At 37.7% G+C, this 26,863-nt stretch overlaps 1 long non-coding RNA gene across 1 annotated transcript; it reads left to right on the top strand.

Moving 5' to 3' along the window:
- Positions 1–267: 267 nt before the first annotated feature.
- LOC117965873 (uncharacterized) lies at positions 268–5,278 on the top strand. The gene is made up of 2 exons (XR_009311453.1): positions 268–379; positions 4,526–5,278. It is a non-coding gene; the product is annotated as an uncharacterized LOC117965873 (long non-coding RNA).
- The last annotated feature ends 21,585 nt before the right edge of the window (positions 5,279–26,863 follow it).

Raw genomic sequence — 26,863 nt, 5'->3', positions numbered from 1 at the left:
GTAAAAACCCAACTGTATAAATGGGTAATTGTATGTAAAAATAATGTGATATCTTATAAGTCGCCCTGGATAAGGGCATCTGCTAAAAAATACATAATAATACAGCACCAAGAGTTTTGTCCTTTTGAGCATGTTAAACATAATTAAGACAGTAGCGATAGCTGTTGTTGAAATGAGGGAGGATACATTGTAATTACTAGCCCCCCCCCCCCCCCACCATGTATTGGTAGATGGGTGTATTTTGCAGACCTACACGCCCACCTGAGAGGATTATTTAAGGAAGCACACATTCCCTGGCAGTCATCTGTTTAACTAGCTGTTAACAGGGAGCAGATCTCTTCTGAAGAAACTACAGCAACTTGTTGCTCACAACTGTCCTGTAAGTATTCTTGATGTTACAAATTATATTGTATGTGATGTTGGAATGTTTCTGCTTTAGAAAATATTTTGAGCACTTAATATCCATGTTTGTGTTGAATTGCTTTGTAGCACAATGCAGGTTATGTAAAGACGCTTGTTAGTAATTCTAATTGATTCATGGCAGTCGTACAAGTTTTGTTACAGTATTCAGAGCTCTTCTAGTTGTCATTGTAAAGAACAAAGGGTACAGCAATAGTCCAAACACATGACTCTAATAATTCAGTGAATGTCTGAGATACCATGAAATATTAAGATCCTTCTACTAAAGAGAGACTGAGACAAAGGTATAGACAGCAGTCCAGGACAGAGATAAAGAGAGACAGACAGAGGTATAGACATCAGTCCATTATAGACATATACAGAGATAAAGAGAGACAGAGACAGAGGTATAGACAGCAGTCCTGGACAGACACACACAGAGATAAAGAGAGAGACAGAGGTATAGACAGCAGTCCAGGACAGACACACACAGAGATAAAGAGAGACAGATGGAGGTATAGATAGCAGTCCAGGACAGACACACACAGAGATAAAGAGAGAGACAGAGGTATACACAGCAGTCCAGTCATGAAATGAATGGTTTCAGATCTGAAACCAGCCATCTCCCTCTATAGACAGGTGATCGACTCCTGGAAAGAGCTTCTCTGGCATGAGACTGTCTGATGTAAAAGGGAAGCACTGCTCAGAGAGTGGAGGCTGAAGGGAACCTGTATTATCCCCTGGGCCTCTTCACTGGCAGTAAGAGAGTCTGTGAAGTGGTGCAATAATTCCCAGACTGGCAGGGGAGAAAAAAAAAAAAATAACTGGTCACACTAAATTAAAAAAAAAATCTTCTGGATTTATTCAAAAGTAAAATACTGAAACGTACATGAACAGGGATCAGATCCTATACAATATAATTAGGGCTTGTTTTTTGGGTTTTATTAATTGTATTTTTCGGTGCTTATTTTGAGTTATTTTCGAGTTTTATGTAAATCGTTTTTTTCGGGGCTTTCGTTTTTGATATACTGTATGAAATTAGTGTTTTTGGTTACTTTCCAAAATGCTTGAGCGTTTTTTTCTGTCAAAATATGTATAGTTAGTAGTAACTCGACAGTACTTGCACACTTAAATTGTACCTTCTTTCCTTTGCTGTCATTCTTCTGGGTTTTTTGTGTGGAGGCATTTTTGTACATTTCGCCACAATTCTGTTTTAAATCCTCCATATCTTAACTGTAATACAGCTTTAAATCTCGCTAACAAGCCTATTACTATCCTGATTGTAATCTCGTTTAAAAATCTTGCAAGCAGAGTCTCCAATAGAAATGTAGGAATGTGCTGTCATTTAGTAGTTGGGGTGAGTTTAAAGTTTAAAGTCTTCAGAACGAATCAAGGATAGATGCAAGTCAGGAAGGTGGGACATTGCTCAGCAACACTGGGAAACGTATTTCATTATTTTTTGTAGTAGATTTTATTTTTTTAATGAGAAAAGGGTAAAGTCAACATGAATTGATTAACAATTTCCACAGTTTTGACTGTGTTTTCCTGTGTTTATTGGCTATCCACAGATTTCATTTTTAGTTTTGTATCGGGGGTGTTTCATCGGGTTTTATCGGTTAAAACCGAAAATCATATATATATATATATATATATATATATATATATATATATATATATATATATATATATATATATATATATATATTATAGTGTAATGATCCACTAGTGCATATACAGTACATGCGCATGGTATATTATAGTGTAATGATCCACTAGTGCATATACAATACATGTGAATGGTATATTATAGTGTAATGATCCACTAGTGCATATACAGTACATGTGCATGGTATATTATAGTGTAATGATCCACTAGTGCATATACAGTACATGTGCATGGTATATTACAGTCATGTGAACATTGCTGCTTTATTTTTCATTAATGCTATCAAACAAACTATGTTTCTTAATTAAAATGCTGAGAAGGAATTGTGTGACAAGGTCCAGTTCTTTCTATGTGAATGATTTATTATCAGCACTGTTGGCAGTATAGCTTGAGCTATAGAATTCTACCCTACACTGAATTAAAACTGTTATCATCATTCTGCGTTTTTAGAAAAGCATACACATCATTGAAACAAAATAAACTATTTTAAAAACACTTCTGACTTTAAACTAAGTTTATATATCATCATAAATAAACAAGATATATGTATTGACTCATAATACATGCTGTGCTGTCCCCAATGTTTTTTTTATCTCTGTTAAACTGATTAATGACACAAACACAATGAGTACATGAAAGTTTAAATTAAATTCATCCATGAATGATTAATATGTTTAAATAAAACTGGGCATATTACTACACCTGTCATAGATAAGCTTACACAACACACACAGTAACCTCACCTGTCATAGAAAAGCATACACAACACACACAGTAACCTCACCTGTCATAGAAAAGCATACACAACACACACAGTAACCTCACCTGTCATAGAGAAGCATACACAACACACACAGTAACCTCACCTGTCATAGAAAAACACACACAACACACACAGTAACCTCACCTGTCATAGAAAAGCATACACAACACACACAGTAACCTCACCTGTCATAGAAAAACACACACAACACACACAGTAACCTCACCTGTTGAACTAAAGAACATCTCTTTAGGTGTCTTATCGTCAAGACGAGAATTAAGAACCTTACTTGAATGATCATGTTTTATGAATTCCACATTATTTCAGTAGCCCAAGTAAGAACCTCACTTCCAATTTTGTCACTTAAGTCCTTTTATGAATACGGGCTCTGGCCCTGTCTGCAGCAGGTATTGTGTGATTACAAATCAAGATGAACTGAAGGGCAAGCTGCTTGGATGCACTCTGGAAGGTGCTCAAAATTGCCTGGAAGAGCACACAGGACCTTATTAAACAATTATTTCGCACATTTTATGAAGCATATCACTTTGTAACATACATGGTTTTGTGTAATTTTCATACACAGTTAACTATGGGGCAGCAGTGTGGAGTAGTGGTTAGGGCTCTGGACTCTTGACCGGAGGGTCGTGAGTTCAATCCCCGGTGGGGACACTGCTGCTGTACCCTTGAGCAAGGTACTTTACCTAGATTGCTCCAGTAAAAACCCAACTGTATAAATGGGTAATTGTATGTAAAAATAATGTGATAACTTGTAACAATTGTAAGTCGCCCTGGATAAGGGTGTCTGCTAAGAAATCAATAATAATAATAATAATAATAATAACTTCTTGAAATCAAAACCTTTGAATGTCCACCTGCAGAACTGCTAGCTTTAATGATGTCTTACACACAAGGGCAAGCATGTCATGAGAAGGTCTTGTGGCATGTTCTGCTATGAAGCCTATGGCATCTCCTAGTTCATTCAGGCTCATTGGAGCAGTTTTAACTGTATTTTCCTTTTTATTTCTGAAACAACACAACACCTGCTTCAAGTTTTGGATTCATCAAACAAGATGGAACCAGGCAACTGTCATTTATTTACAACTAATGACAGGTCTTTAGACTAAACACCTATGTGTTCAGATTTTGGTCATAAATTAACAGTTAACCCCTTGACTGCTACCAGATGCATACAAAAATAAATTCTGTGTCTGTGTCTGTGTGTGCTGCCAGTTTTAGTCACTTGTGTGAAGCCATCATTAAACATAATCTAAAACTATCTAAAATTGTAATCCAGCCATACCACCTTAAATAAGTCATAATAAGTTACCCTGAAATATCAAGTTTGTATTGGAAGTTTGCTTATTGATATTTTGGTTCATAACAACATATAATAATATATATATATTTTAATATATATTTATTATATATGTGATAATATAAGGTAAGTTTAAAACGATATTAGCCATGTATTTTAACATGCATTATTTATTTTAAATGTTTGTTTGTTCCATATGGGTACTCATTCACTTTCTCAGTAATGGGTTTTGGTTTCAGCAAAAACAATACTAATGAGAACAATGAGAATGAAAACCAGAACATTGTTAAAAAGCTCAGCATTTTAAGACAACTTTGATTGAAATGACATTTCAATAATCAGAAGTTCTGTTCAAGTGACTCTACATGTTTAATTTTTTTAGATTCCAGATCTTCTAGTTTGTGTGCTCTGACCGTGAAAGAGAACATGGGGAACGACAACTCAAACACCCACGTGGCCAATGCAACCGGGAAGCCACTTCGGATTTATTATCATGTGGAGAGGATGAGGCTTAATGAATTGGTGGTGGAAGGGGGGGCTGAGATCGGAGGTTCGGTATCAGACTCTGGTGCATCGTTGAGTGGGAAAGTTTCCAGTAATGTGAAGAGTGTTTTTAAACCTGACTCCCGGGTCCGCTACATACGATTGCCAGCCAACGACTACTGTAAATTTAGTGGGGAAGGGGAGCTCTTTGTCTGTGTCTTTGTGGAAGATAATCACAATGAAAAATCCTGTGTTGATACAATCTCCATCAATTTCCATGTCCCCAGTGACAGGTCTTTCATTGTGACGGCCAACCACAACATCAAGTTCCAAAAGTATGGTGCTGGTTTATGGATCGATGATCTAGGCTATGACCATCGCAACTAACATTCCTCACAAGACCAAAGCCCTGATCTGTAAACAATCAACAAAAGATATGAATCCTTCAGGGATAAGAAATTAGGAGTGCACCAGGTTGTGCCTACTGCTGAATCAAAAGTAAAGAAAACCTGGTTCCTCTAAGTTTAGAAAATATTTCCAGAAACAAATAAAATAAGACATAAACAATTGTACTGCACAGCAATAAATAGAGATGCATTGATTCTTAATTGCTTAAAATCATGATAATGAAATAAAGATGTGAAATTTGCAATTTGTTTGTTTCTTTGTTTGTTTACAAAAAAATAGAATATCTTACGTCATATTAAGACTGCCCGAGTAACGCCAGTGCTCAAAAAACCCTCCCTTGAGCCGGCTGTCTTATTTAATGTCTGTCCCATATCCAATCTTCCTTTTCTCTCCAAAACTCTTGAAAGGGCTGTAGCCAGCCAGCTGATGAAACATCTCACAGACAACAATTTACTTGAAACTCTGCAGTCTGGCTTCCAGCCGCATCACAGTACTGAAACTGCTCTGCTCCAGATTGTGAATGATCTCCTGCTTATTAATGCTGATGCTGCTGCTCCCTCTGTCCTTGTCCTCCTTGACCTAACTGCTGCTTTTGACACCATAGATCATAACATTCTTCTTGACCACCTTCAGAAGTATGCTGGGATCTCTGGAACCTGTCTCTCCTGGCTGTCCTCTTACCTATCTGGACGCATGCAGTCTGTTTTCTATGATGGAAGCAGTGCTGATGCAAACCCACTCACTTGTGGTGTCCATCAAGGGTCTGTTCTTGGGCCTCTTCTCTTTAACATCTACATACTTCCCTTGGATCACCTCATCTGTCGACACAGCCTCATGTTTCACTTCTATGCAGCTGACACCCAGCTCTACTTAAAACTAGACCCTGGATGTCCCTCTGCCATGGTCCGGCTCTCAGCTTGCATCCAAAACATCAAGGCCTGGATGACTGCCAATTTTCTTCAGCTCAACACTAACAAATCTGAACTTCTTCTAGTAGGATCAAAAACTCAACTCAATATTGCTTCCTTGAACCTTGGTAACTGTCTGCTGCTGCCTTCCCCCACAGTACGAAGCCTTGGTGTACTTCTGGATAGTAACTTCTCCTATGATGCCTAAATCTTCTCTGTAGTCAAATCTTCCTTCTACCACCTTCGAAACATCTCAAAGGTCCGTCCATATCTTACCCTCCTGGACGTAGAGATACTCTGTTATCACAAGCAGCTTTGGTTTGTACATCATGTGCTATAAGAATTTAGACCCTTTTGCATAGAAGGCCAATGTAGCTTTGGCTTCCAGGTCCTCATTGGGCCCAGAATCAGTTACTATGAACTTACCCACTATGATGTAAATGAAAGAATATGCTGGACATCTAATGATATGAAAAATAGTGAGTTCTGGCCTAGACCTGTGTTTTGGATGAAGGGAATCCCTCTTAAGGTTACCCTTTGTGAGCAGCGTGAAATGTATCAAGAAAATAGCTATCAATCCAGTACTATGGTTGACGGGTGAAAGAATGACTCTGAGTAAAGAAACCAGGAGCAAGTCTCTGGCAAACTGTGGATGTGACAAATGTAAGGGTGAGATATCAACGACAGGGCCTAAACCCTGCCCTGCTTGTAGCCATATGGTTAAGCATTGTCGAATGCTATTTCAATGTGATGGCCCCGAAGGTGTGTTCTCGCACCTGAGTATTGATCCAGATAATATAAGACGAGTCGAATGTGTGGAGTGTGAAACTGATCATACTGTAAGATGGGCACATTTGGGTAAACTGGAATGCGAAGAAGGTATTCCTGCTAGACGTATCCAGATATTTTGCAGGTATCAAGTGGAGGCTATTGTCCCTCATACCTGTGATGTGAAAAGATGGCTACCTTATCCTGTTGTGGCCTTCACAGAACCACTCAGAGCTGAACCATTGAGAGAAGTTGGAGCAGGGCTGACTTACTTGACATCAATGGGAGAATCTAAGATGTTGAAGTACCCTACTTATAAATGTATTATGCTATATTCTTTGTGTTAGTTTGCAATAATATACTATAATGTATCTTGTTATTGATCGACTGTATTATTGTTTAAAAATAATTCTTTGTAAGCAGTAACAATATTATTAGTGGAATTGGATTGAGTCTGTGTAAAACAGTTCATTGATAGAAACTCATTCTAGCATGTTGAAGTTAGGGGCCTCGCTCTTATCAAGAGGTAGGATCTCTAACATATACATGGAGCCTCCTTAGCATTCCAATCCAGTAAAGCAAAGGCAAGTAAAATGAAAATAACCCAAATAGTGGAAGGACAGTTGGAATTGAATTAAAATAAATAATGGTTTGTGATTTTACTGTAAGGTAGAACAATATGAAGGGTATTACCAGAACGTTTATAAGAATTTGGAACTAAGAGAATATTGTGCAGAAATGAACTCAAAGTAAGAATGTTCGTCAAAATAGAATGGTACCAGTCTGTGTCAGGCATACCACAAGCTTCCAAAAGAGAAGGTAATTAATATTGGTAACCCTTACTTTATAGTACCAGGCAGAGGGTGAAGTTTGGGGGTTTGGAATCCAAGGTTTATATAATGAGTGATCTATTACATATAAGTAATATCTCTTGGAACAAATGAGGGGGGGCCATAGCATAGGACCATGGTATGGCATACATCTGAGAAGATGCATACAAAAGAGTCCTCTATCAATGATGGATGACCTTGATAGAGAAGCAGATGGTTCAGAACTTGCCTGAACAGGATTTTTGGAAAAGAAACAGAGAGAGATCACTTTTAGTTTAAAGCACTGAATAGCTAAAATGAGACTGTTATATTTTGATTATGTTCCTGATAGACTGAATTTAAGTGAGAATGCTTGAATATATAGTTGCCTGCTTAAGAAGTTTGCTATGAGCCTTCTACCAGCCTCTATCCAATATATTTTAGTTAATTGTTAAACCACATCTATGCATGTAACAAAGCCAACCAAATAAGGAGAAGGTCCTTTGATGTTAAAAGGGACATTATATATATATATATATATTTTTTTTTTTATTGGGATAATTACATCAGGATATATCAAAAACACTTATTTCTATGTATTTTTATATTCTTGTACTGCATTCATATGCATGCTGTGTTCAGGACCTCTCTGGTACCAAGAAAGAATAACATCAGTTCAAAAGTTCACCTTACATATTTTGGAGATGTAGCAGAGGTGGACTAGGGGATGATGGCTAATGAATCTTATGAAGGGAGTTACCGGGTGTTTTAAAAAACTCGAAGGACAGGAGCTGTTAATGCTGATCAATGTTTATAACTTAATTGAGACTTCTGACGCAAGAAGCGAGGCAAAAACTCTATAAAAAAGGGGTAAAATCTTAGTCAAGTATCACTGTAACAGGGGGAGGCCTGTGCTGACTCTTCTGACGTGTTCATAGTGCTGCAGGGAGAGGGCAGCAGCTCGTCAATATCCGCCTGTCAGTCATGGCAGTGACACGGAGAGGGGGGAGAGTGGGTGTGCGGACTTTCCTTCTCTCTGAGTGGCTGGGAGGCGGGTCTTGGGGGAATTGCTGACCCTATAAGTTTCATTCTGCTGTTCCCTCAGGGCTGCCCACGGAGATGTAAACGGCGTGCGGAAGCGCTGGAGGACAATTAGCCGGGAGGAAAAATCCCAGCAAGACAAAGAAATAATAAAAGAAAGAAATCAAAGAACTAGCGGTAGCGGGGAAAACTCTTGGGCAGGCCCCGATAAAGTGTATAGCAGGCTGAGGGAGCCGCTAGGGTAGGACGGAGACCCGGGCCGTGCCGGTAGCGACGGTCGGGGTGAAGCTGCCGAGTGCAGCACTCTTTATTTTGTAGTTTTGTTTACTGTGTTTTGTTTTCCCTGTTCCTTTCGCCTTTTGATTAGTGTTTTTTTTGTTTTAACCTCTGTACCCTGTACCGCTCTGGTATAGTTGTGGCTCTGTCGCTACCATAGCTGGTACGGCAGGCCACAGACAACAGCGCCCTCTGCGGGCTGAACCAAAAATCAGTTTCTAATAAAACTGGGCACCTGTGCGGTGTTTTCAGACTCATCTCTATGTGTCCTGTGTCAGTGAATTACCCACCACCCTTCCACAATCACCAACTTGCTAACTACAAGTTGTGTGGTCCATGCTCTGAAGATCTCTGATCGAGCTGATTGCTGTTGGGATTGCGTTCAGAAGTCTTTGCCTTTGAAGACAGTTCCTGTCCTTCCCTTATACTCCACACTTCCATAGATGATTTGTTAAGTATTAAGTACTTTAAATGCACGTGAAGTGAAGTGCAATCCTTGAGTCTAAATACAATTATACATTTTAAATAACTCGTGCTACACACACCCATTTATATTGCCACAGGGAGGTAAGAACTATTTGGAATCTCTATCTCCCTTATATTGAGGCATTGCTATAAGGTATAAGTTTTAGTCTCTGAGAATGATATATTGGATGTTTTAGGACTTAGCGGTAGGCGTCTTTAGTTTTATTCATGTGTAGCCTTAGAACAAAACATGTTGTAACCATGAATGTATTGCAGTATTAAAGCTAACAGCTGTTAAGGCACTGGACCTCCCAGGCTGCCTGTCAGCTGGGATTCCACATAGTCTGTAACTACTCAATCCATTTTTTTAGTAGTTAATAAACCGAATGGGGTACTAATACTACTCTGATTCATTAAAACTCCAAATCAAATGAGTCTGTGTCAATTTCTTGATTTTTAAAAGTCATCTGGATACGTTGCAAGCCCAGTAAACGAACAATCAACTTACAGGAGTCCGAAACATCTTAATGTCCTCCTGAACGTCTCCCAAGTTTAACAGTGTGCTTAGAGTATATATATATATATATATATATATATATATATATATATATATATATATATATATATATATATACCGACTACAGCTGGTTCAAAATGCCGCTGCTAGGATCCTTACCAAATGTGAAAAGCATGATCACATTACCCCCTGTCTTGCCCAGCTGCACTGACTACCTGTAAAGTTCAGGATTACTTTCAAAATTCTCCTGATTGCCTACAAGGTCCAGAGTATCTCTCCAACCTGCTGACCCGCTATGTACCTCCACGCAAGCTGAGGTCCTCTGACGACTCTGGATTGCTTGTTATACCCAAGCAAAAGCGCACCACACTTGGAGAGCGCTCTTTTAGCTTCATGGCCCCGACTCTCTGGAATTCTCTCCCAGCTTTGGTTTATGATGCTCCCACAGTCGCTCGCTTCAAATCAACTCTCTAGACCCACTTTTTCTCTTTTGCTTTCAATGCTTTTTAAGCCTGAAATCTGTTATTATCTTTTGTCTAAATTGCTATTTCTGTTTTTTTTTTTACTGCATCTTATTTGTATGATTCTGTATGACACACGCATCCACAATGTTTAGAACTCACATCCTAGCGTTATATTTAATGTATTATGCCTGTATTTAATGTATTTGCATAGTTTTTAATGTTGTATTTAATGTACTATGCCCTGTATTTCACTGTATTTAATGCATTTGCGTTGTTTTTAATGCTGTATTTAATGTGCCATGCCCTGTATTTCACTGTATTTAATGTATTTGTGTTGTTTTTAATGCTGTATTTAATGTACTATGCCCTGTATTTCACTGTATTTAATGTATTTGTGTTGTTTTTAATGCTGTATTTAATGTGCCATGCCCTGTATTTCACTGTATTTAATGTATTATGCATTGTTCCTCACTATCTTGTAAAGCGCTTTATGATGCTGGTCCACTATGAAAGGCACTATATAAAATAAAGATTGATTGATTGATTGATTGATTGATTAAACAAAAACATGTATTGTAATGCATGAGTCAAATTGACCCACGTGGCAGTTCCAGGTAGAACTGTTTAGAACTTTCTCATTTTAGCGATTTTGGTCTCTACCAGCTTTGCACATCTGGACACTGCAATTTTTGCCCATTCTTCGTTGCAAAATTGCTCAAGCTCCGTCAAGTTGGATGGGGACCTTTTGTCAACAGCAATTTTCAACTCTTTTCACATATTCTCAATTGGATTGAGGTCCGGGCTTTGACTGGGCCACTCCAGGACATTGACCTTTTTGTTTTTAAGTCACTCCAGTGTGGCTTTGGCTGTATGTTTGGGGTCATTGTCCTGCTGGAAGATGAATCTTCTCCCAAGTCCCAGGTCTCTTGCAGACTTCAGTAGGTTTTCCTCCAGGATTTATCTGTAAATTGCCGCATCCATTTTGCCCTCTATCTTCATGAGCTTTCCAGGCCCTGACGCAGAGAAGCATCCCCATAGCATGATGCTGCCACCACCATGCTTCACGGTAGAGATGGTGTTCTCAGGATGATGTGCGGTGTTAGGCTTGTGCCAAACATAGAGCTTAGCATTGAGGCCAAAAAGCTCTATTTTGGTCTCATCAGACCATAGAATCTTCTTCCACTTGGTCTCAGAGTCTCCCACATGCCTTCTGGCAAACTCTAGCCAAGATTTGATGTGAGTTTTTTTCAACAATAGCTTTCTTTTTGCCACTCTCCCATAAAGGCAAGTTTTGTGAAGCACCCTGGCTATTGTTGTTGTATGCACAGTGTCTCCCAGAAAAGCTGTAGAAGACTGTAACTCCTTTAGAGTTGCCATAGGTCTCTTGGTGTCCTCCCTAACTAGTGCCCTTCTCGCCCGGATACTCAGTTTTTGAGGACGGCCTGTTATAGACAGATTCACAGTTGTGCCATATTCTCTCCATTTCTTAATAATGGACTTTACTGTGCTCTGAGAGATATTCAATGCCTTGGAAATGTTCTTATATCCTACCCCTGATTGGTGCTTTTGAAGAACCTTATTCCGGATTTGCTTTGAATGTTCCTTCGTCTTCATGATGTAGTTTTTGTTAGGAAATGTACTAACCAACTGTGGGACCTCCCAGAAACAGTTATATTTACCCTGAAATCATGTGAAACACCTTAATTGCACACAGGTGGACTCCATTCAACTAATTATGTGACTTCTAAAGACAATTGGTTGCACCAGAGCTTATTTAGGTGTGTCACAGCAAAGGGGGTGAATGCTTATGCAATCAAGACTTTTCAGTTTTTTATTTGTAATTCATTTAGAACAATTTGTAGATTTTATTTTTCACTTTGACATTATGGACTTTTTTTGTGTTGATCAGTGGCAAAAACCTAATTAAATCCATTTTGATTCCATGTTGTAACACAATAAAATGTGGAAAAGTCCAAGGGAGGTGAATACTTTTGAGAGCCACTGCTGTATATCAAAAAGAAAAGTCATGCACATTAAAGTTATGTGTGCAGAAGTATGTATGTTCAATGAAAGTATCATTTATATCAACTGTTTGTAAATTCATTTATGACATTTAAGTGATTAAGAAAAGAATGCTTACATTTTTGGGGGTAAATGTATTATTTAAGAAAACTGTCTTATTAGTAAGGTATATATAACAAAACAACCAGCACCAAACAAATAAACATTGTAACAGCAGATCAAAAACACAAGACAAATTAGTAGAAACAATTGTGTTTTTCATATGCCCACTTTAAATGGCTGGGCCCTTTTTATAACTTGAATTTTTTTTTACTTATAAATGTGTTTGTTACATATAAAATAAAGAAAAACATTTTTTTTTAAAGTTTGCAATATAAACCTGTGTGGGAATCAAACCCAAGACATGATTCCAATGCAGATTATTATTATTGGTTCATTTAGCAGACACCTTCATCCAAGGCGTGTGAACTATGCATCAGCTGCAGAGTCACTTACAACTACGTCTCACCCGAAAGACGGAGCACAAGTGACTTGCTTAGAGTCACACAATGAGTCAGTGGCTGAGGTGAGATTTGAATCAGGGTCCTTCTAGTTACAAGCCTTTTTCTTTAACCACTGGACCACACAACCTCCTGATGTAGATGCCCTAGCTTTCACATTACAAAGTTTCTCCTTAAATTACAACATTACCAAGTAGTATACCAGTAATGTTACAGTGTTTAACAAATAATGAGACAATGAATAAGCTTTTGTAAATAATTATGTATTATCCTGATTGTATTGAAAGCTTTCATCTGATTTTGCAAACTATCATAATAAGTTTGATTAGTTCATTTAGTATATATATATTTTTTTAATTTGAAAGTAAAAATATATGAAAGCATGACAACCTTTATATACACAAATCTTCACTAATATACAATTGCACAAGAACTGTTGAGTATTTATTTTCATTTCAAATAATAATACATGTTCATATAATAATGTTTATAGTCGATAGTGGAAAATGAATAAATAAATACCAAGATAAATAAATGATTTAATATATCAATTAATACATAAAAAGGTGTATGTTGATTTATGTATTATTTCAATATGTATTAATGTATTTATTTATTTACTTTTTTACTTACCAAATATATAACCTATCCTTCAGTATAGCTAATTCTCAGAAATTAACGTTCCTTTGTCCAGCAGGCCCACAGATAGCGTTACTCTGAACCAGTATAGGGACCACAATGAGTGTTACTCTGACAGGAAACCATATATTTTCAGATTGAAATCCCATGCATTCCAGACCGCTTATTTATATACTGTGTATATATATATATATATATATATATATATATATTTGAAGGCAAATGTTCCATTTTAAAAAAGACATAAATTGTTTAATATAACGGATGTAGATGTCACAATAAGTGCATTCCTTATGTACATTTCCATGTTGCCAAAACCAGTTAACTGTCATTAAACTCAGATGTCCTGCAATACTTTTTTACTTTTTTTTTTTTTTTTGCGGGCGACTAGTATCAATAAATAATTTAATATGGATGATACATACGTCAAAATAAATGCCTTCCTGAGACTGAAACACATTGAGTTTTGGTTGTAAATCTCCCTCCCGACCTGTGAGGGCGCTAAGCAGCGAAAGGAGAAATCTTTGGACGGGCTGGCCTGACAGTTCTTACCCCGGGCCGGTCAATCTGGAAGAAGGTGTGACTCTGTTGCAGGAACCTATTTACCCGGAATAGTAACAATGTGGCAGCTACAGATTGAGAGGAACGGTAGTTCCTCGTACAAGTTAGAAAAACTTGGCGGAACTGTCGAGACTCTCTATACAGCTCCAAGAGTGTTGCTGTTTTCACCGTGTTGCAGCTGCAAAACTAAATCACTTCTTAGTACCATTCCACTTGAAACATAAAGTTTGAAGCTTTCTTAGATCGAATGTGAAAAAAATGCAAATACCTTTAATACACACTGAGATATAAGTCGTCAAACTAAGGTAAAATTGTCATTCTCCTTTTTTCATCATCATCATCTTCTGTTCCTTACTCACGAGAGAACAAAAAACTGCGGGTTTGAAGCTGCTGCATGAGAATTCCACGTTGATAGAGACACACTTTAGCCCGCTGCGCCACTGGTCAGCTGTAGGATCGCCCTTAGTTTTGCTGCTTACAAAATGATCTGCTCGACTGAAAATCTCCAGCTGCTGGTTTTAAAAACAGCAGTATCCGGTTACATTGAAAAAAAACGGCCTGACTCGATTTCACTCGTGTTGCTATAGATCAGGGGTGCCCAATCCTGGTCCTGGAGGGCCGGTGTCCTCCTGGCTTTTGTTCCAACTGACCCCTAAATTACTTAATTGGACCAATCAAGCACTTATTAGAAGCTTAATTGGTCCAAATAAGCAATTTAGTGTAGAGTTGGAACAAAAACCAGGAGGGACACCGGCCTTCCAGGACCAGGATTGGGCACCCCTGCAATACATCAAAATAAACCAGGGAACTCAAGCAGTTTGATATCCATTCCAGTCACACTAAGCTATTTATTATGTTTTGAAACATATCGCACAAAAAAAACAAAACAAAAACCAATCCTGAGGTTCGAACATACAACCCGCTGCGCCTCTGGGTAGCTGTTGAAATGTATTTAAATTTTATTTAAACTGACATAAATTAATAAATGGCAAGCCAGGAAAATACATGTCATTAATTTATTTGGTTGATGTTTTTATCCAAAGCAAATTATAGTTGTATAGGCGTCCCATATATTATGAAAAAAGTCATTTCGAAAAATATATTTATGTACCGATAGACTCTTTGACATACAATATGACACTTGTGAGCCATCACTTAGTGTTTGTATTTGGCAGTATAGGTCAGTGGTGTAATGATTAGGGCACTTCACTATGTACTGGAGGGTCATAGGTTCAATCCTAGGTGGAGTACATACTGCTCTTTTACCTATTGCTCCAGAAAATAAATATTGATTCTACTTTAAACATAAAGTCTTAAGCTTTCTTAGACCAAATGTGAAAAAAACGTAAATATCTCTTAAACACACTGAGATATATTAAGATATATTGTATTATTACTTGTACTGTAACACTTGAAATGTATTTGCTTACAATTATAAGTCGCCCTGGATAAGGGCGTCTGCTAAGAAATAAATAATAATAATAATAATAATAATAATAATAATAATAATAATATAAGTCATCAAACTAAGGTAAAATGTGTCCTTCTTCTTTATCGTCATCACCATCATCATTATCATCATCATCACCATCATCTTCCGTTCCTTACTTTGTGTATGTAGTGATCTTGGAAAACAATAACTAAAGAATGGGATATGTACCAGTCATGGCATTTCACATGTTGGTCAACATCTAATTCAGGCGTGTCAAACTCAGTTCCTGGAGGGCCGCAGTGTCTTCTGGCTTTCATTCCACCTGAGCTCTCAATTACTTAATTGGTCTAATTATTTGATTAACTGGACAAATTTAACACTTCTGTTCAGGCCTCAAAATGTTTCATAGGTAGTGTACCTTCAATCAAGTGCATTTCTAAAACCATCAACTGTAAAAGACCTTGAAAAATATTAAATATGTCAAATTGAACAAATAATGAGATCAATTATGTTAATTGACAGCTTAAGCTGGAATGAAAACCAGAAGACCCTGCGGCCCTTGAGGACTGGAGTTTGACACCCCTGATCTAATTAACCCAGAGAGATCAAGTACTTTGACATGCATACCAGTTACATTACGGAATGCATTTATTCCACCGCTCAGCTGTTGGAATGCCCCCAGTTTTGATGCTTACATCCATACTTGACGAGTTTCCACAGCAGGAATGACTCAAAATCTCCAGCTTCCGGTTTTAAAATCAGCAGTTATCCGATTACATTGAGAAAAACGGCCTGACTCGATTTCACATGTTTACATCAAAATAAACCAGGGAACGCAAGCACTTTGATATACCAGTTACACTACGCTATTTATTTATGTTTTGAAACAACACATTGCACAAAAGAATAAATAAACCCCGAGGGTCGAACTAGCAACATGAGTTCTCAGCTGTGATACAGACATGCTTTTACTTGTTGCGCCACTGGGTAACTGTCCAAATATGTCTAATTTTTAAACTTACATAAAATAATAAATGGCAAGCCAGGAAAATACGTGTCGATATTTGTATAGTATGGAGGATATTTCCTGCCAAAATTAGAAATAAATAAATGGATAAATAAATAACTAAATAAATATAGAAATAAATACACAGACATTTATTTATTTAGATATTTATTTATTCATTCATGTATTTATTTCACAATTTCCACTTCGCTTTTTACATTTCGATGTGACGCTCACTATTTCTTTTTCGATGTGGTCTCCATATTTCTTTTTTCTTTTTCAATGTGCCACAACTGCCTCTGTCACTCACAGCCAGTGGGAATATCAACGACCCCATTGGCTGGCAGAGATTGTTCCAACCATAGATACGATTCCACCCCCTCCTCCGGCAATGCAATACAATCGATGTCGATCTGACAAGGTTTCTCAAGTTATACTACTGCTGCGTTGCGAGTTACAGATATTTTGTGTTTTATTGAGTTGACTGAAATATTCAACATTTGTGTCCCTGTTTTGCCACTCGTTAGCACTCCCAATTCAGTTCACTTTGGTATCCGCAGTGTTGTTGTGTAATAATATAGGCCTATTAGACAGGAGAAAACAAAAAAACAGAAGGGAGACCACGTCAAAACAAAGGCAATAACTCAGGTAAGACAGCTATTAAATGTATCTATCTTAATGCTAGAAGTCTGAGAAACAAAATGTTAGAACTTGAAGCTACTGCACTGACAAGTAACTACGATGTGATAGGTGGTTGTGATTGTTTTGCGCATCTAGTACTACATTTTTAAAAAAAAATGTAGTACTAGATTATATTATATTAAAAGCAAACTATGAAGGTATGAAACAGAGACTAACAGAAGTAGATTGGAGTAAAATAGAGAAAACATCCACAGAAAAGGGATGGCTGTTTTTCAAAAATGTAGTACTAGAGGCGCAAAACAATTACATCCCAAAAGTAGACAAATCTAAATCTAAAACAAAATGGTTTAATAGATTCATTAAAAAAATATTCAGTGAAAAAAGGTACTTTACAGACCGTTTAAAAGGGACCAAAAACAAAGTACACAGAAAGAGTACTTGGAACTGCAAACACAAGTCAAAAAGGAAGTTAGAAAGGCCAAGAGAGAGATAGAAATCAATATTGCTAAGGGGGCTAAAACCAATTCCAAAATGTTTTTCCAATATTATAAATATTGGAATAAAAGATTCATTCTCAAACTGAACACAGTAGGGATTCAAGGAAATGCATGCACATGGATTAGGGAGTGGTTAACATGTAGAAAACAGAAAGTACTGATTAGAGGAGAAACCTCAAAATGGAGCGAGGTAACCAGTGGAGTACCACTGGGATCAGTATTAGGTCCTCTGCTATTCCTAATCTACATTAATGACTTGGATTCTGGTATAGTAAGCAAACTTGTTAAATTTGCAGATGACACAAAAATAGGAGGAGTGGCAAACACTGTTGCAGCAGCAAAGGTCATTCAAAATTGATCTAGACAGCATTCGGAACTGGGCAGACACATGGCAAATGACATTTAATAGAGAAAAGTGTAAAGTATTGCATGCAGGCAATAAAAATGTGCATTATAAATATCATATGGGAGATAATGAAATTGAAGAAGGAATCTATGAAAATGACCTAGGAGTTTATGTTGACTCAGAAATGTCTTCATCTAGACAATGTGGGGAAGCTATAAAAAAGGCCAACAAGATGCTCGGATATATTGTGAGAAGTGTTGAATTTAAATCAAGGGAAGTAAAGTTAAAACTTTACAATGCATTAGTAAGACCTCACCTAGAATATTGTGTTCAGTTCTGGTCACCTCGTTACAAAAAGGATATCGCCGCTCTAGAAAGAGTGCAAAGAAGAGCGACCAGAATTATCCCGGGTTTAAAAGGCATGTTGTATGCAGACAGGCTAAAAGAATTGAATCTATTCAGTCTTGAACAAAGAAGAGGTGATCTGATTCAAACATTCAAAATCCTAAAAGGTATAGACAATGTCGACCCAGGTGACTACTTTGACCTGAAAAAAGAAACAAGGACTAGGGGTCACAAATGGAGATTAGATAAAGGGGCCTTCAGAACAGAAAATAGGAGGCACTTTTTTACACAGAGAATTGTGAGGGTCTGGAACCAACTCCCCAGTAATGTTGTTGAAGCTGTCACCCTGGGATCATTCAAGAAGCTGCTTGATGAGATTCTGGGATCAATAAGCTACTAACAACCAAACAAGCAAGATGGGCTGAATGGCCTCCTCTCGTCGTAAACTATGTTCTTATGTTCTAAACAGGGAGATGGGGTCCGGTAAGAATGCTTTTTTACTTACATAATCTATCATAAGTTACCAAAACACGACACACACACACACACACACACACAAATGCCGCATTGCCCCACTAGCATGGGGCCTAACATTATAATAATGATTACACGTTAAAAATATATGTTGTAGTTCTGAGATTTGATTCACAAGGGTCATTTCAGTTTTGCTGTCAATTATTTCAAATTAAGTAGTGAGACACTATAATTAACATGTACAACACAGGACAGGAGTAAGTTAACTTGGCTGTTTGATAAACTAATTTTAGTCAAACTTGTTCGAATTTCACTACCCACAATCAACTACTGAGTTTGCCATATATATCTAGTAGCCTATACTGGTAACCTATTAGCCATGCAATATGACACTAGTGAGCCATCACTTAGTGCCTGCATTTGGCAATATATGTCAGTGGTGTAGTGGTTAGGGCACTTCACTATGTACTGGAGGATCATAGGTTCAATACCAGATGGGGGACACACTGCTCTTTTACATATTGCTCCAGAAAAAATACATTATTTGTATGTAAAAAAATTGTATGTAAAAAAAAAAAAATGACACAATTGCCCTGGATATTGTCTGCTAAGAAATATATTAATAATCTTTAGGCCTGGTTAGTGCTTGGTTTTAAATACCAGCCCTGTTATCAACGTGTATGAACATATTAAAAGTGTTACAACTCAAACAGGTCTAAGAGTATATAAAATAAAAGCCACAAGGTGTTTAATTCCTAAACACATTTAGAATCATAAATTCAGTAACGTGTTTGAAAAGTGTGACAAATAGCCTACGTGTTTTAAAGTTAAACACCCGGTTTATAGGCTGTGTCTTAGTGATAATATATATTTTAATTCATCATCTAGCCCGAAAGGAATCAGTATAGCATTACCACAGAAACAGACATGCAGACAGAAGAAGGGGGAGGAGGTCCGGAGACCACCAACCTCAGCAGCAGTTTCGCTGCCGGAGATCGTGGGGGAGGTCAGGAGACCTGCTCCCACTGCAGCACTTTTGCTGCAGAAAGTGCTGTGGCCGGAACCCCACGGGGGGACCTGCCGGCTACGAAGAAGGGGGAGGTCGGGGGCCCACCTACCCACATCTGCTGACAGCATGGCCAGTAGCAGCCTGGCTACTGGAAACATTGCCGCCCATGAACCCCTTGAAGTCCCTGTTCTTAGCCCGGGACTTTAAGCAAGACTTTTGAGATTTTAAGGAGGGAGGTGGCCACTGAGGCCATGTGTGCTGCGCACAAGGGGGGTATATGTAGCAATGTGCTCCTCCCCTGTGTGCATTTCTGTGTTGTATGTTGCGTGTGCGGTGTTAATTTTGGTGTATAGATATGGCTGCACGGTATATAAATGGGTGTGTGCAGCACAAGTTATTTAAAATGTATAATTTTATTTAGGCACGGGATTGCACATCACTTCACATGCATTTAAAGTATTTAATATATGAGCACGGGGTTGCACATAATTAGTTCACGTGCTGGGATTCAAGTGAATAATTAATTAGTAATTGAATCCCGGCACAACAGTATATATAGATGCACGTTTCACTCACTCGGGGTGGTGTGTTCAGTGAGTGGAGAACGGGTTTGGAGAAGGAGGTAAAGTTAACGAAAATAAACTAAAATAATAATTGTTAGTTGTTTAAATTCACCGTGTTTGTTTGTCTGTTTGTCCAGTTTGTTTAGTGTTAATAAGTTTTGCTTGTCTATTTATTTTGGCCTCAAGTGCCATGTCATGTTTTCTGTTTAAACCTTTTATTTTGTTTAAAAAATGTACTGAGCACAGCCATTGCAGCTCAGTTTCACTCATCACTACTGCCTGTGTGTGTGATTCTTTCTGGCCTGACGTCATCCCTGTAGCTAGCCTGTCACACTCTTCTAAGGATATTCATTAGGCTGTTTTGAATCCTCAGCAACCCACTGACCTGCCCAGTGGTGACGACACATGTTGTCTGAAGTGACCACACCTGCTGTAGTAGTTCAGCAGTGTGTGCTGGAAAGCCTTGTCAAAACATGGGTGAGGTTTGGTAAGAGCGCAGTGGCGGTCTTATCTGACAATTTCCCGTCTTTTTTAGATTTGTCAGCCTTGTTTAAACCCCATTTTCCCAGGTATCGTGCTTCTTACCGTCACTTCAAGCTTAGTCTTTTGTTTTTAATAATGATACTGAGTGGCTGACAGAGCCTTGTTTAAACCCCATTTTCCCAGGTTTTGCGAAAATCCGTTTGGTAGTTTAAAAGTGACAGAATGGCGAAAAAATGTTTTCAAATTATTCACACTTTTTTTTTTGCACTAAAATTGTTAAAAAAACCGGCTGTGTTTTTAAACCCCGTATCTGGCAGGCAGGAACCGAAGAAATCGATAAAGTCATTTAGGAGCTACAGTATTTTAATTTTTCTTCAGGCATGCGCAGCGTATTTTCTGCTGTGTTGCCAGACGTCCCCCTAAAAAAACCTCTAGATGAACGCAAGAAAACCTTTAGAATTACCCCCAATACCTCTTGATGTACACAAGAAAACCTTTAGAATTACCCCAATACCTCTAGATGATTGCAAGAAAACCTTTAGAATTACCCCAATACCTCTAGATGAATGCAAGAAAACCATTAGAATTACCCCAATACCTCTAGATGAATGCAAGAAAACCTTTAGAATTACCCCAATACCTCTAGATGAATGCAAGAAAACCTTTAGAATTACCCCAATACCTCTAGATGTACACAAGAAAACCTTTAGAATTACCCCAATACCTCTAGATGAATGCAAGAAAACCATTAGAATTACCCCAATACCTCTAGATGAATGCAAGAAAACCATTAGAATTACCCCAATACCTCTAGATGAATGCAAGAAAACCTTTAGAATTACCCCCAATACCTCTAGATGAATGCAAGAAAACCTTTAGAATTACCCCCAATACCTCTAGATGAATGCAAGAAAACCTTTAGAATTACCCCCAATACCTCTAGATGTACACAAGAAAACCTTTAGAATTACCCCCAATACCTCTAGATGAACACAAGAAAACCTTTAGAATTACCCCCAATACCTCTAGATGAACGCAAGAAAACCTTTAGAATTACCCCCAATACCTCTAGATGTACGCAAGAAAACCTTTAGAATTACCCCCAATACCTCTAGATGAACGCAAGAAAACCTTTAGAATTACCCCAATACCTCTAGATGAATGCAAGAAAACCTTTAGAATTACCCCAATACCTCTAGATGATTGCAAGAAAACCTTTAGAATTACCCCCAATACCTCTAGATGTACACAAGAAAACCTTTAGAATTACCCCCAATACCTCTAGATGAACGCAAGAAAACCTTTAGAATTACCCCAATACCTCTAGATGAATGCAAGAAAACCTTTAGAATTACCCCAATACCTCTAGATGATTGCAAGAAAACCTTTAGAATTACCCCCAATACCTCTAGATGAATGCAAGAAAACCTTTAGAATTACCCCAATACCTCTAGATGAACACAAGAAAACCTTTAGAATTACCCCAATACCTCTAGATGAACACAAGAAAACCTTTAGAATTACCCCCAATACCTCTAGATGATTGCAAGAAAACCTTTAGAATTACCCCCAATACCTCTAGATGAATGCAAGAAAACCTTTAGAATTACCCCCAATACCTCTAGATGAACACAAGAAAACCTTTAGAATTACCCCAATACCTCTAGATGAACACAAGAAAACCTTTAGAATTACCCCCAATACCTCTAGATGTACACAAGAAAACCTTTAGAATTACCCCCAATACCTCTAGATGATTGCAAGAAAACCTTTAGAATTACCCCCAATACCTCTAGATGAACGCAAGAAAACCTTTAGAATTACCCCAATACCTCTAGATGAACGCAAGAAAACCTTTAGAATTACCCCCAATACCTCTTGATGTACACAAGAAAACCTTTAGAATTACCCCAATACCTCTAGATGTACACAAGAAAACCTTTAGAATTACCCTCAATACCTCTAGATGAACGCAAGAAAACCTTTAGAATTACCCCCAATACCTCTTGATGTACACAAGAAAACCTTTAGAATTACCCCAATACCTCTAGATGAACGCAAGAAAACCTTTAGAATTACCCCCAATACCTCTAGATGAACACAAGAAAACCTTTAGAATTACCCCCAATACCTCTAGATGAACACAAGAAAACCTTTAGAATTACCCCCAATACCTCTAGATGTACACAAGAAAACCTTTAGAATTACCCCAATACCTCTAGATGAACACAAGAAAACCTTTAGAATTACCCCAATACCTCTAGATGAATGCAAGAAAACCTTTAGAATTACCCCAATACCTCTAGATGATTGCAAGAAAACCTTTAGAATTACCCCCAATACCTCTAGATGAACGCAAGAAAACCTTTAGAATTACCCCCAATACCTCTAGATGAACACAAGAAAACCTTTAGAATTACCCCCAATACCTCTAGATGAACACAAGAAAACCTTTAGAATTACCCCCAATACCTCTAGATGAACGCAAGAAAACCTTTAGAATTACCCCCAATACCTCTAGATGAACGCAAGAAAACCTTTAGAATTACCCCCAATACCTCTAGATGAACACAAGAAAACCTTTAGAATTACCCCCAATACCTCTAGATGAATGCAAGAAAACCTTTAGAATTACCCCCAATACCTCTAGATGAATGCAAGAAAACCTTTAGAATTACCCCCAATACCTCTAGATGAACGCAAGAAAACCTTTAGAATTACCCCCAATACCTCTAGATGTACAAAAGAAAACCTTTAGAATTACCCCCAATACCTCTAGATGAACGCAAGAAAACCTTTAGAATTACCCCCAATACCTCTAGATGTACACAAGAAAACCTTTAGAATTACCCCGAATACCTCTAGATGTACACAAGAAAACCTTTAGAATTACCCCCAATACCTCTAGATGTACACAAGAAAACCTTTAGAATTGCCCCGAATACCTCTAGATGAACACAAGAAAACCTTTAGAATTACCCCGAATACCTCTAGATGATTGCAAGAAAACCTTTAGAATTACCCCCAATACCTCTAGATGTAGACAAGAAAACCTTTAGAATTACCCCCAATACCTCTAGATGAATGCAAGAAAACCTTTAGAATTACCCCAATACCTCTAGATGAACGCAAGAAAACCTTTAGAATTACCCCAATACCTCTAGATGAACACAAGAAAACCTTTAGAATTACCCCCAATACCTCTAGATGAACACAAGAAAACCTTTAGAATTACCCCAATACCTCTAGATGAACACAAGAAAACCATTAGAATTACCCCAATACCTCTAGATGAATGCAAGAAAACCTTTAGAATTACCCCAATACCTCTAGATATACACAAGAAAACCATTAGAATTACCCCAATACCTCTAGATGTACACAAGAAAACCTTTAGAATTACCCCCAATACCTCTAGATGAATGCAAGAAAACCTTTAGAATTACCCCAATACCTCTAGATGAACACAAGAAAACCTTTAGAATTACCCCCAATACCTCTAGATGAACACAAGAAAACCTTTAGAATTACCCCAATACCTCTAGATGAACGCAAGAAAACCTTTAGAATTACCCCAATACCTCTAGATGAACGCAAGAAAACCTTTAGAATTACCCCCAATACCTCTAGATGAACACACGAAAACCTTTAGAATTACCCCAATACCTCTAGATGAACACACGAAAACCTTTAGAATTACCCCAATACCTCTAGATGAACGCAAGAAAACCTTTAGAATTACCCCCAATACCTCTAGATGAACGCAAGAAAACCTTTAGAATTACCCCCAATACCTCTAGATGATTGCAAGAAAACCTTTAGAATTACCCCCAATACCTCTAGATGAATGCAAGAAAACCTTTAGAATTACCCCCAATACCTCTAGATGAATGCACGAAAACCTTTAGAATTACCCCAATACCTCTAGATGATTGCAAGAAAACCTTTAGAATTACCCCCAATACCTCTAGATGTACACAAGAAAACCTTTAGAATTACCCCCAATACCTCTAGATGAACACAAGAAAACCTTTAGAATTACCCCAATACCTCTAGATGAATGCAAGAAAACCTTTAGAATTACCCCAATACCTCTAGATGTACACAAGAAAACCTTTAGAATTACCCCAATACCTCTAGATGAACGCAAGAAAACCTTTAGAATTACCCCAATACCTCTAGATGAACACAAGAAAACCTTTAGAATTACCCCCAATACCTCTAGATGAACACACGAAAACCTTTAGAATTACCCCAATACCTCTAGATGAACACAAGAAAACCTTTAGAATTACCCCCAATACCTCTAGATGAATGCAAGAAAACCTTTAGAATTACCCCCAATACCTCTAGATGAACGCAAGAAAACCTTTAGAATTACCCCCAATACCTCTAGATGAACGCAAGAAAACCTTTAGAATTACCCCCAATACCTCTAGATGAACACAAGAAAACCTTTAGAATTACCCCAATACCTCTAGATGTACACAAGAAAACCTTTAGAATTACCCCCAATACCTCTAGATGAATGCAAGAAAACCTTTAGAATTACCCCCAATACCTCTAGATGATTGCAAGAAAACCTTTAGAATTACCCCCAATACCTCTAGATGAATGCAAGAAAACCTTTAGAATTACCCCCAATACCTCTAGATGAACACAAGAAAACCTTTAGAATTACCCCCAATACCTCTAGATGAACACAAGAAAACCTTTAGAATTACCCCCAATACCTCTAGATGAATGCAAGAAAACCTTTAGAATTACCCCCAATACCTCTAGATGATTGCAAGAAAACCTTTAGAATTACCCCCAATACCTCTAGATGAATGCAAGAAAACCTTTAGAATTACCCCCAATACCTCTAGATGAATGCACGAAAACCTTTAGAATTACCCCAATACCTCTAGATGATTGCAAGAAAACCTTTAGAATTACCCCCAATACCTCTAGATGAACGCAAGAAAACCTTTAGAATTACCCCAATACCTCGAGGAAAAAAATGTTAGTTTGAGATCTCAAGTTCCTGTTTTTCTAATTGTAAACACAACAATTACGCTGGTGAAATGTTCAATATATCCTGAATGTATTAAGAGATAATTCATGCAGGTGACACTGAAATCTAACTTTAATATCAGAAGCACATCATATTAAGTCATATTACATATTCCTGTTAATTGCATAGCCCAGGTGCTTACTGTAACAGTTATATACAATTATCTAGCGTATACAATTATCAGTAACATATACATTTAATTGTTTAACTGGTAATTGCATACAGTTAAGATTTCTTTTTGAAAATGCATGTTCCTTACTGTGATTAAATGAGGCATCATAAATTCACTTTCTAAGGAAAAATGACTTGTTAAAACATCTTGTGTAAAAGCATGTGGTCAGGTGTTTTTCTTGAACTTGTTGTCTCTCTTGGCTGTTGACAAACCCTCCCTATCTGGGGCGTATTGCAGGCGCTTTTTAACCACATTCTGCTCATATGCTATGTAACCTCTATGACAGAGGGGCTCCACCTCAAAGCTCCTGCAAATAAAAATCCACAGTTTGATTCGTAACAAATGTAATATGAAGAAACACAAATATCACTTTCAACAAATAGAGCCATAAGTAAGCTTCAGCTGTGAGGTAGTTCCGCCAATATCATTGTTCACCAGTGAATTATAACATGGCTGAAGTAAAACAATAGGGAAAGTAGGTACCAGTGTCAGCTCCATAGTATAATGGGATTCATTTACATGCTCAGATTGTATCCAGTGCTCATTATGTTTAAGTAGAGAACACTTGCGGTAGACAGAACACAAATATTTACTGGCAAATTGGGACCATTTTGTTGCTTGTTGGCTCTAACATAATGATAGGAGAAGCACCTTTAGTGACCAGAGGCATTGGGACATAGCCAGTTAAGCTGTTGTGTGCAATATATAATTTATAAACTTCAAGTGATATAATGCATTATGATCACATGTCGACCACTGTTAGGCTGTCTTTGTAAAGAGCTGTACTTTCACCTACAAATAAGTTAAAAACATTCTTCTTCGTGACTAATAATA

This window comes from Acipenser ruthenus, chromosome 42, assembly GCF_902713425.1.
Source record: "Acipenser ruthenus chromosome 42, fAciRut3.2 maternal haplotype, whole genome shotgun sequence".
Taxonomy (NCBI): Eukaryota; Metazoa; Chordata; class Actinopteri; order Acipenseriformes; family Acipenseridae; genus Acipenser; species Acipenser ruthenus.
The sequence above is the reverse complement of the archived record's forward strand: the minus strand, read 5'-3'. Positions and strand labels throughout refer to the sequence as shown.